The sequence below is a fragment of the Mesoplodon mirus genome (assembly GCF_964341445.2).
Source record: "Mesoplodon mirus genome assembly, chromosome: 12".
Lineage (NCBI taxonomy): Eukaryota > Metazoa > Chordata > Mammalia > Artiodactyla > Ziphiidae > Mesoplodon > Mesoplodon mirus.
The window spans coordinates 39,109,261-39,120,978 of NC_138988.1; positions in this window are offsets into that span (position 1 = coordinate 39,109,261).

Below are 11,718 nucleotides of genomic sequence, written 5' to 3' on the forward strand. Positions count from 1 at the left end.
TCCGAAGATTACTTTACTGGTGACTATTATATGTAGACGAGGACATCTCAGCAGTTATATTTGCATCCAACTGGTGAAAATTCCCATTACCTATGTGCCAGAAATAGGTTTTGTGGTTTGTTTGTTTTGGGTTTTTTTTTGCAGTTAAATTGCATACAAATTCCCCTCCTTAATACCAGAGAGAGCCCAGCCACCTGTGAAACAGTAAATTTGCCTTCTATCCTTTGCTCTCTTGTTTCTTGTTCTGCCACCCTACTAATAACCTGCTTTTAGAAAAAGACTAATAGGGCTTCCCTGGTGGTGCAGTGGTTGAGAATCCGCCTGCCAATGCAGGGGATACGGCTTTGATCCCTGGTCCGGGAAGATCCCACATGTTGCAGAGCAACTAAGCCCGTGTGCCACAACTACTGAAACCCACGCGCCTACAGCCCGTGCTCCACAACGAGAGATGCCACCACAATAAAAAGCCCGTGCCCTGCAACAAAGACCCAACACAGCCCAAAATAAATAAATTAATTTATTTTAAAAAAAAACTGGCAGTAAGAGAAAAAAAACTGGCAATATTGTCCAGCTTGGTTCACCGGTAAATTTTACCAAACATTTATGGAAGAAATTATACTAATTCTCTATAATCTCATCCAAGAGATAGAAGCAGAGGGAACACTTTCTAGCTCATTCTATGAGCCCAACATTACCCTAATAATATAACCAGACAAAGACATTACAAAAAAACTACAGACCAGTATGTCTCATAAACATAGATGCAAAGTCCTCAACAAATTATTAGCAAATTGAATCCAACAATGTATAGAAAGAATTATACACAACAACCAAGTCATGCAAGGCTAGTTCAACATTTGAAAAATCAATTAATATAATCCATCACATCAACAGGCTAAAGAAGAAAAATCATATAACCATATCAATAAATACAAAAAAAAGTGTTTGATAAAATCCAACATCCATTCATGATAAAAACTCTCAACAAAGTAAAAAATAGAGGAGAACTTCCTCAACTTGATAGAAAACATCTATCTCAAAACCCAAAGCTAACATCATACTTTTTTTTTTCATTTTCATTGGAGTATAGTTAATTTACAATGTTGTGTTAACATCATACTTAATGGTGAGAAACCAAAAGCTTTCCCACTAGGATCAGGAACAGGGCAAGGCAAGGATGTCTCCTCACCTCTCAACACATCATATTGGCACATGATCAGTTAGACAAACCAGTAGAACAGCAATAGATCTATTTGAAAATGTAACAGTCTATTATAATATAGCAATAGATCTATTTGAAAATGGGAATGTAGTATGCATATGATAAAGGAGTATCTCAAATATATTGGGGAGAGATAAACATTTTAAAAAGTAGAGTTGGGGGCCTCCCTGGTGGCGCAGTGGTTGAGAGTCCGCCTGCCGATGCAGGGGATACGGGTTCGTGCCCCGGTCTGGGAGGATCCCATATGCCGCGGAGCGGCTGGGCCCGTGAGCCATGGCCGCTGGGCCTGCGCATCCGGAGCCTGTGCTCCGCAACGGGAGAGGCCACAACAGTGAGAGGCCCGCATACCGCAAAAAGAAAAAAAAAAAAAAAAAGTAGAGTTGGGACAACTGAATGGCTATATGAAAAAAAATCGGATCTAGTCCTTTCACCACATACTACAAAATATTCCAAATGGATCAAAGATAAAATAATAATGAAACCATAAAAGCACTGGGGTGGGGAACTGATAAATTCCTCTATAGCCTGGAAGTGGGGAAAACTTTGACTCAAAGTCCAGAACAAAAAAATCACTGACAAATTTAACTACATAAAAATTTTAAAAAGAAAATTTTGTATCACATAAAAGTTATAGAAAATGGTCAGGACATATGAGCCAACAATTCACAGTAAAAGAAACACAAAGGCCCTTATATGGGAATTCCCTGGTGGTCCAGTGGATAGAACTCCTTGCTTTCACTGCTGCAGGTGCGGGTTCAATCCCTGGTTGGGGAACTAAGACCCTGCAGCCGAGTGGCACAGCCAAACAAAGAAACAAACAAAACAAAACAAAACAACACACAAAGGCCTTTATATATATGTGAAAATATGGGCAATCTCACTCACATTAAAAGAGATACAAATTAAATCATACTGAGACTATTTTCTTTCCTATGAAATTGGTAGAAATCCAAGTATGACGATGTATTCTGTTACTGAGGCTGTGAGGAAAGAAGCACAGTCATGTACCTCTGGTGGGAAGGGCAAATGGTATTTCTCTGTGGAGGAGAATTTGGCATTATCTAGGACATATATATGTATTTAGCGTTTAATCCAGCAATCCTACTTCTAGGGATCTATCCCAATAATACTATGGCAAAAACACAAAATTGTATATACACATGACTTTTCAGTGCAACACTATCTTATTATAGCAAGACCAGAAACAACCCAGTGTCCATCAACTGGGGAATAGTTGAACAAACTAGGGTACACTCACACAATGGAGTTTTATGGAGCTGTTAAAAGGAGTAAGGAAGATTGCTTCTATATACTCTGGCAGTGACCTCCAGGATATATTGCTAAGTTAAAAAAAGCAAGGTGAAGAACAGTGTGTGTGGTATGCAGTTATTTCATCCAAGAAAAGGCAGGGTAATATGAATATAAATACATACACACACAAAAATGTGCTTATATTTTTCTTAAAAAGGGAGGAAAGAAGGGAGTGAGTGAGGGAGGGACATATAGAGAAGATAGATAAACTGAAAACCAATAAAAATGTTTATCTTTAGGGGGAGGGTGGCAATAAGGTGAAGAGGCTAGAGATGGAAGCTAAGCTAGACCTCTCCAAATGTAGCAGTTTTCAGTTTCAACTTTAGAATTATGTAAGTATCATTACATGCAGTCACACAATTAAAATTAAATCAAAATGGGGGAAAAAGTAATCCCAGCAAAGAAGCAAAGTGAAGCAAGCAAGGTGGTGATTGACCCCCACAGAGAGAGTTTATTTCTTATGCCTCTAAATATGGTGATGTGACTCCACATCCCTGGTGGAGCGTATCCTAAGGAAAAAATGAGCAACACAGGAATCTGTGTATCTGTTTTCATATATATGTATATTGCAAATAAATAATTATATTAATGTCATTGGGAATCAAAATTTTCAGTGTATGATAAAAGAGATACAAATATAAAATCAATGACAAAGTTAAACAAAAACCCTATAATCCTGTTTCAAATAAATTGAAAAATCATTAACTCTTGATGTATTATTCTCTTTAAAAATATGTTTCATAGCTCCATCCACTGAAAATGCCATGAAATAATGACCAACCTTATTACCCAGATTCGGGTCTTGAAATACCATTCCTCACTAAAAGGAACCAGGTCTGGGGCAGGAAATGTGCAAGATGAGTCTGAGACATTGCGTTGTACCAGACAACAATGAAGTTATCAAAGATTACTAGGGCCAAAGACTACAAGAGAGCTAACTTAAAGGGGCTTTCTCTGTTAAATTTATAATTATATTTTTAAAAACCCTCATCAGTCACTTTGGAGGATAGGTAACCAACTCATTATTCTGAAAACTGGTAGGGAAAGAATCTATAATTTACCTTACCTTTCTAAACTGTATCTTGGGGTAACCAATATATAGATGAGAAAAAGGTCTTCTTTATAGAAGTATTCCTGCTAATAAACATAGAATGAATGGTAGAATTAGATAATCATCATTTTGGAGCCCTAATGAAAATAAAGGATCTAGTAAATGATCATTAATGGCTGCTAAAACCAAGACGTGAAGGGCTGATAAGGGTACTTGATAATGGATAGATCAGGCTGGCAACACCTAAACCTCTGGATTGATCTTTTCATCACAAAGAAAGATCCAGACTTAGTATGCAGCTCCTGATGAGGTTCAACAGGAGGTTCCCAGCATTAACAAAGAAGTATACATACCAAAAAAATTGAGCCTTAATTTGATTAAGCTTCTAGATGTAAGGACCAGTTTACAGAAAATACAGGGCTTAAGTGGCACAAAATGAATGCAATCAGCAAAATCCAGAGAGTGGGAAATTCTACAGTTTAAATGACCCTATTCTTTCAACCCATAAAAGGCAAGAGGAAAGAAGGTGTGAAAGACTATAGATTTAAAGAGATGTATGGGGACTTCCTTGGTTGCACAGTGGTTAAGAATCTGCCTGCCAATGCAGGGGACAAGGGTTCGATCCCTGGTCTGGGAAGATCCCACATGCCCTGAAGCAACTAAGCCCGTGCACGACAACTACTGAGCCTGCACCCTAGAGCCCCCAAGCCACAACTACTGAGCCCGAGTGCCACAACTACTGAAGCCCACATGCCCTAGAGCCCGCAGCCCAGCTGCAACTACTGAGCCCACGCGTTCTAGGGCCCACGTGCCTCAACTACTGAGCCCATGTGCTGCAACTACTAAAGCTCGTGCGCCTAGAGCCTGTGCTGCACAGCAAGAGAAGCCATCGCAATGAGAAGCCAACTCACCACAACAAAGAGTAGCCCCTGCTTGCCGCAACTAGAGAAAGCCCACATGCAGTAACAAAGACCCAATGTAGCCCAAAAAAAACCCCCCAAAAAATATTTTTTTAATTAAAAAAGAAGAGATTTATAAGTCACATCAACCAAGTACACTTGACCTTGAACATTGCAGGGGTTAAGGGCACCAACCCTCAGTGCAGTTGAAAATCCAGGTATAACTTATAACTGGCTCTCCGTATACGTGGTTCCTCTACATCTGCAGTTCCACATCATAGGACTCAACCAACTGCTTGTGTAGTACTGTAGTATTTACTATTGAAAAAAATCCATGTATAAGTGGACCTGTGATGTTCAAACCTGTGTTGTTCAAGGGTCAACTGTACAGGTCCACTTATTCTGGATCCTGAATTGTAGGAAAACAATCAAGGAAATTTAAACATTGACTAGTTACTTAATGATATTAAGAAATTGTCATTTTAAGTATGATCATGATATTTTGGTTATGATAAAAACAGAGTCTTTATATATACCTAAGTTTTAAATGGATGAAATAATCTAATTTTTTTGTGCTTTGCTTTAAAACAATGGAGATGGGCTTGGGCAGCTGGGGAGGGGTACAGACTGGCCTTGGGTTGATAATTGTTGAAGCTAGGTGACAGGTACATTGGAGTTCATTCATCAACAATCTCTACTTTTATATATTTGAAATTTCCCACAATAAAAAGTGAATAAATGAATAAATACCTTGTGTTAGCTGACAACTCCCAAAGTTGCTACCTCTAGCCCTCCTGAACTTCAGACTCCTATATTCAACTGCTGACTTGACATCTCTACTTGGATGACTGATATGCACCTAAAACTTAACAGGTCCAAAACCGAGATCATTATCTTTCCTCTCAAACATTCCCCACTAGTCTTCCCATTCTAGTTAATGGCAACTTCATCTTTCCAGTTGCTCAGGCCAAAACCGAAGAGTCCTCCTTGACTCCTCTTTCTCAAATCCAATCTTTAAGCAAATACTAAGGTAATTCCTACAAAACATATCCAGAAATTTAACTGGGTATCCTGTATTTTTATTTTCTATATCTGACAACCTCATTCCACTGCCACAAGCTTGGATTACCACAATCCAAACTGGTCTCCCCGATTTCACCCTTGTTCCAAGTTATAGTCTCTTCTCTAGGAAAGGATGGAAGTTACTCTAACCATAAGTCAGATCTTATTACCCCTTTGTTCAAACTCTTCACTGCAGCCAGGGTTCTCATGGTTTTCTTCTGTGTCCTCTGCAGTCTTCCCTTAACCTTGCCTCTCTCCCATTTACGCTCCATTCCATACCTTTATGGGGCTCCTCACTATTGCTCTCCCTTACTTGATACACACCAGCTTCAGATCCCTTGCCCATTCTGTTCCTTCTTGGTTTACTCCTTCCTCAGATATCAGCATAATAGGCTACCCCACCTCCTTCAGGTATTCTCTCAAATTATTCAAAATTGTAAAACCTCAATAATCACTATGGGGAATACCCTGGCGGTCCAGTGGTTAGGACTCCGTACTTCCACTGCAGGGGGGCATGGGTTGGATCCCTGGTCAGGGAACTAGGATGCTGCATGCCACGTGGCACAACCCCCCCAAAAAAATAATAATCACTATGTCTCTCCCCTGCTTTTTCTCCACCCTATCATTCTAATACACTACATATTTTATGAATTTATCTTATTTTGCCTGTCTCAGCATGCACACCCATGCCTACCAGAATGTAATTTTAAGCTCTTTGAGGATAGGAATTTTTGTCTGTTTTGTACACTGCTATATCCTCAAAATCTAGAAATTGTGCTGGCAAATAATAGGTGCTCAGAAAATATTTATTGTTAAATGAGTAACTAAATGGGAACTAAATTACGACAATGGAGCAAAACTTTCCAAGTATCCACAAATTTAAAACATATGGAGACTTCCCTGGTGGTCCAGTAGGTAAGACTCTGCGCTCCCAATGAAGGGGTCCCCTGTTCGATTCCTGGTCGGAGAACTAGATCCTGCATGCGTGCTGCAACTAAGAAGTCTGCATGCCGCAACTGAAGATTCCTCATGCTGTAACTAACACCCGGCACAATCAAAATAAATAAATAAATAAATATTTTAAAATATATATATGATTTGTTTTCAGTTATTGCGTTTCAAGTCCCTAGATAATCACAAATTTTATTATATATTTTAATAAAGGAGATGAAGTAAATATGGGATTCCTGAGTCCCATGTTTACTTATTTCTTTGATAGTCGAGTTTTTTTCTTCCATTCACACTAGTAGAATTTCCTCCATCTAAAGTCTAGATTTAGAATCCAGACAATTTTTGGACTTCCCTGGTGGCGCAGTGGTTAAGAATCCGCCTGCCAATGCAGGGGACACGGGTTTGAGCCCTGGTCTGGGAAGATCCCACATGCCGGGGAGCAACTAAGCCCCTGTGCCACAACTACTGAACCTGCACTCTAGAGCCCACGAGCCACAATTACTGAAGCCTGCGTGCCATAACTACTGAAGCCCACGCACCTAGAGCTTGTGCTCCACGACAAGAGAAGCCACCACAATGAGAAGCCAGTGCACAGCAACAAAGAATAGTCCCCGCTTGACGCAACCAGGGAAGACCCATGCACAGCGATGACCCAACGCAGCCAAAAATAAATAAATAAATAAATAAATAAATTTATTTTAAAGTAAAAGAATCTAGACAATTTTATACATATCACTATAAGGCCATTATATCTACATATAGATAATAAATCCTCTATTGTCTTCCATTTCTGTTTATGCTGACAGAGGAGAGTAATTTATATAGCATGTGGTTTGGGGTTTAGAATGACTACTCCCCAGGTTCCAGACCTAACTTACTCTTAAGAGGTTTCTTAAATGTGGTTGAAGAAATTCCATGGTTACAGCGACTATGCTTAACGACCACCTGGGGCTTGATGTGCTCAGTCTCAGGTTTACCTGTCCCCTCTGCATTCACCTGTCACCATGCTATCTGTATACATGCTTTTATATTCTCAGAGGGCAACGCTCCTTGCAGATGCTAGTACAACACCAGTAATGAAGAGGTAGTCATTCTTAGGTAGGACCTTAGCCATTCTAAGGTAAATGAAAACTGAAATGCACACATTAAAAACTTTCAAGGGCAGAGTTCCCTCTCTCTCTTATTCCCCAATCCCATTAAAGGAAGCATAAAAGGAAGAGAAAGGTTTCAGTGCACGCGACTATTTCCACAAGAAGGGCCTTGGCACAGTGATGGGCAGGGAGGAGTATGTGGGCTGAAGAGGGTGTCCTAAGGGGCACAGAGCCCTCCCATCTGACCCGGTCTTCAACTCTGAGAATCCTGAGGCCACGGTGCAAGGCCCTCCAAGGGCCCCTACGCCTCCTCCATTTGGCCACAGGTTAAACTAGTCTCTCCCTCAGACTTTGTGGCCCCTCTGGCCTCCACCAGGCCCGCCTCAACCTCGTACAGTCACTCTCTCTCATTTTGTCTCTTCTTTTCTACCAGGAGACACGCTCTGGACTCCCAGAGTAAATCATTCCCTGTCGTTTCCAGAGACCTCCAAGGGATTTTCCGTCATAAAAATCAAGGACCAGGGCTTCCCTGGTGGCGCAGTGGTTGAGAATCTGCCTGCCAATGCAGGGGACACGGGTTCGAGCCCTGGTCTGGGAAGATCCCACATGCCGCGGAGCAACTAGGCCCGTGAGCCACAATTACTGAGCCTGTGTGTCTGGAGCCTGTGCTCCGCAACAAGAGAGGCCGCAATAGTGAGAGGCCTGTGCACTGCAATGAAGAGTGGCCCCCGCTTGCCACAACTAGAGAAAGCCTTCGCACAGAAACAAAGACCCAACACAGCCATAAATAAATAAATAAATTTAAAAAAAAAAAAAAAAATCAAGGACCAATCCCAGTGGGTTTCCCTGGGTTCCGGTTCACCTTGACTTCCGGGGCGTACTCTCTTTCTCTCGTCTCCGAGGCAGGCCAGGAGGCCGTGGTCCCCAGCGCATCTGGCGAAAATAGCTCTCCAAGGATAAGCACAGTAGTCAAGTCCCTTGAAGAGCCAGAGTGGTCTTTTTTTTTTTTTTTTTTTTTTTTTTTTTTTTTTTTTTTCCCGTACGCGGGCCTCTCACTGTTGTGGCCTCTCCCGTTGCGGAGCACAGGCTCCGGATGCGCAGGCTCAGCGGCCATGGCTCACGGGCCCAGCCGCTCCGCGGCATATGGGATCCTCCCAGACCGGGGCACGAACCCGTATCCCCTGCATCGGCAGGCGGACTCTCAACCACTGCGCCACCAGGGAGGCCCCTAGAGTGGTCTTTCATCACAGGGAAAGGAAGGGCGACTAGGCACTCAAAGGTAAGACAAGTGGAGAAGCCAGCGCCCTGGGAAACTCCTCGAGATCCCCGGGAATCCCGAACCCATCCGCGAGGACCCAACGGCTCCCCAACACCCCCCACCCCGACCTTCACCCCACCCAGCTCCAGCCCGCCCTGTCCAAACCCCTCCGGCCTCCACCTCTGAGGGCCGGCTCGCGCCCGACCTGGGTTTGCTGGATCTGCCTCGAGGCCACTTGGTCCCGCGGAGGCAGCCTAAGCTGCGTGGCCACGCCCCCAGGGCGCGCTCTGACCAATGAGAGTTACTCCTCGCCCCCTGGGCCCCGCCCCTGCTGCGGCAGGCTACTAACGGTTTTAACGGTCCTAACGGTTTCAACCGTTAACCATTTAATCGTGGGCCTGGCCTGCTGACCTACATTTCACCAGGCACCGGTGTGCAACATACCCACTCACGCGCACCTCACGAGATGGACCCTCCCACCTCCACACTCAAACCCTGCCGTCGACCCACACCTCACCAGGCATCCTTAGCCGATGCAGACCCTCTCAGTAGTCAACTTAATGCACAGTAGTTATAGATGGCTGGCTAAGTCATGAAATGGGATATCACCAATGAAGGAGCATGGATGGAAAACAGATTGTATTGAGTCCTAGGACACACAACGTTTAGAGGCTTAGATGAAGAAAAAGCAGCAAAGGAGCCAGAGTGGGAGTGGTTAGGGATAGGGGAGGAACCCCAGGAGAGTGAGGTGCTGTGGAAGCCACCTGGACCATCCTTCAAAGAGGAGGAGGTTAGCTGTGTCAAATGCTGCTGATGAGTCAAGGAAAATGAGGAGTGAGAATTAATTATTGGTGACCTTGTAGGGAGCAGTTTTAGTGATGTAGTGGGGACAAAAACATGATTGGTGTTTGGTTTCAAAAGACATCTCTGGGGCTTCCCTGGTGGCGAAGTGGTTGGGAGTCCGCCTGCCGATGCAGGGGACACGGGTTCGTGCCCCGGTCCGGGAGGATCCCACATGCCGCGGAGCGGCTGGGCCCGTGAGCCATGGCCGCTGAGCCTGCGCGTCTGGAGCCTGTGCTCTGCAACAGGAGAGGCCACAGCAGTGAGAGGCCCGCATACCGCAAAAAAAAAAAAAAAAAAAAAAAGACATCTCTGATAAAGGACTGGTATCCAAAATCTATTAAAAAACTCAACAATAAAAAAATTAAGTTGGCCGAAGATCTAGACACCTCTCCAGAGAAGATACACAAATGGCAAATAAACATATGAAAAATGCTCAACATTATATGCATTAGGGAAATGCAAAATAAAACAGATAGCACTATGCAACTTTAAGAATTGCCAAAATCCCAGAATGCTGGCAACACAAAATGCTGGTGAGGCTGTGGAGCAACAGGAACTCTCATTTGTTGCTGATGGGAAAGCTGAATGGTACAGCCACTTTGGAAGATGCTCTGGCAGTTTCTTATAAAATTAAATATACTCTTACCATATGATCCAGCAGTCATGCTCTTTGGTATTTACCCAAAGGAGTTGAAAACTTATGCCCACACAAAAACCTGCACATGGATGTTTATAGCAGCTTTTTTCATAATTGCCAAAACTTGGAAGCAATCAAGATGTCATCTTCAGTAGGTGAATGGATAAACTGTGGTACATCCAGACAATGGACTATTATTCAGGACTAAAATATCTATCAAGCTATGAAAAGACATGGAGGGAACTTAAATGCATTTTACTAAGTGAAAGAAGCCAATCTTGAAAAGGCTACATACTGCAGGATTCTAACAGTATGACATTCTGGAAAAGGCAAAACTATGGAGATAGTAAAAAGATCAGTAGTTGTCAGGGGTTAGAGGGGGAGGGTGGGCTGAATAAGTGGAGCACAGAGGATTTTTAGGGCAGTGAAACTATTCTTTTTGATACTATAATGGTGCATACATGTCATTATACATTTGTCCAATCCCATAGAAGGAACAACACCAAGAGTGAACTCTAAGGTAATCTATGGACTTTGGGTGATAATTCTGTGTCGATTTAGGGTCAGCATTTATAATAAATGTACTATTCTGTATGTGTGGGAGCAGGAGGTATATGAGAAATCTATGGACCTTCCACTCCATTTTGCTTTGAACCAAAAACTATTAAAAAAAGTCTATTAAAAAAATAAATTAGGGCTTCCCTGGTGGCGCAGTGGTTGAGAGTCCGCCTGCCGATGCAGGGGACACAGGTTCGTGCCCCGGTCTGGGAGGATCCCACATGCCGCGGAGCGGCTGGGCCCGTGAGCCATGGCCGCTGAGCCTGCGCGTCTGGAGCCTGTGCTCCACAGCGGGAGAGGCCACAACAGTGAGAGGCCCGCGTACAGCAAATAAATAAATAAATAAATAAATAAAATTAATTAATTAATTAATTTAAAAAGAGCAAGAGGAGAGATTTGGCATATCCATACAATGGAAAACTACTAAGCAATAAAAGGAATGAACAACTGATAGGCACAGTGGCATGGATAATTCTCAAAATAATTATGCTGAGTGAGAGAAGACAGACACACAAAAGAATACATACTGAATGATTCCACTTACATAAAGTTCTAGAAAATGCAAATTATAGTGACAGAAAGCCAAATAGCAGTTGCCTGAGGCCAATGAGTGCCATAGAGAAGGAATACTAATGGGCAGAAAGAAACTTCGGGGTGATGGATATGTTTACTACCTAGATTGTGGTTATGTTTCATAGATGTATACATAGATCAAAATGTGTCAAGTTGTACAATTTTTTTTTGTTTTTTGGCAGTGCCTCGCAGCTTGTGGGATCTTAGTTACCTGACCAGGGATTGAACTTGGGCCCTCAGCAGTGGAAGTACAGAGGCCTAA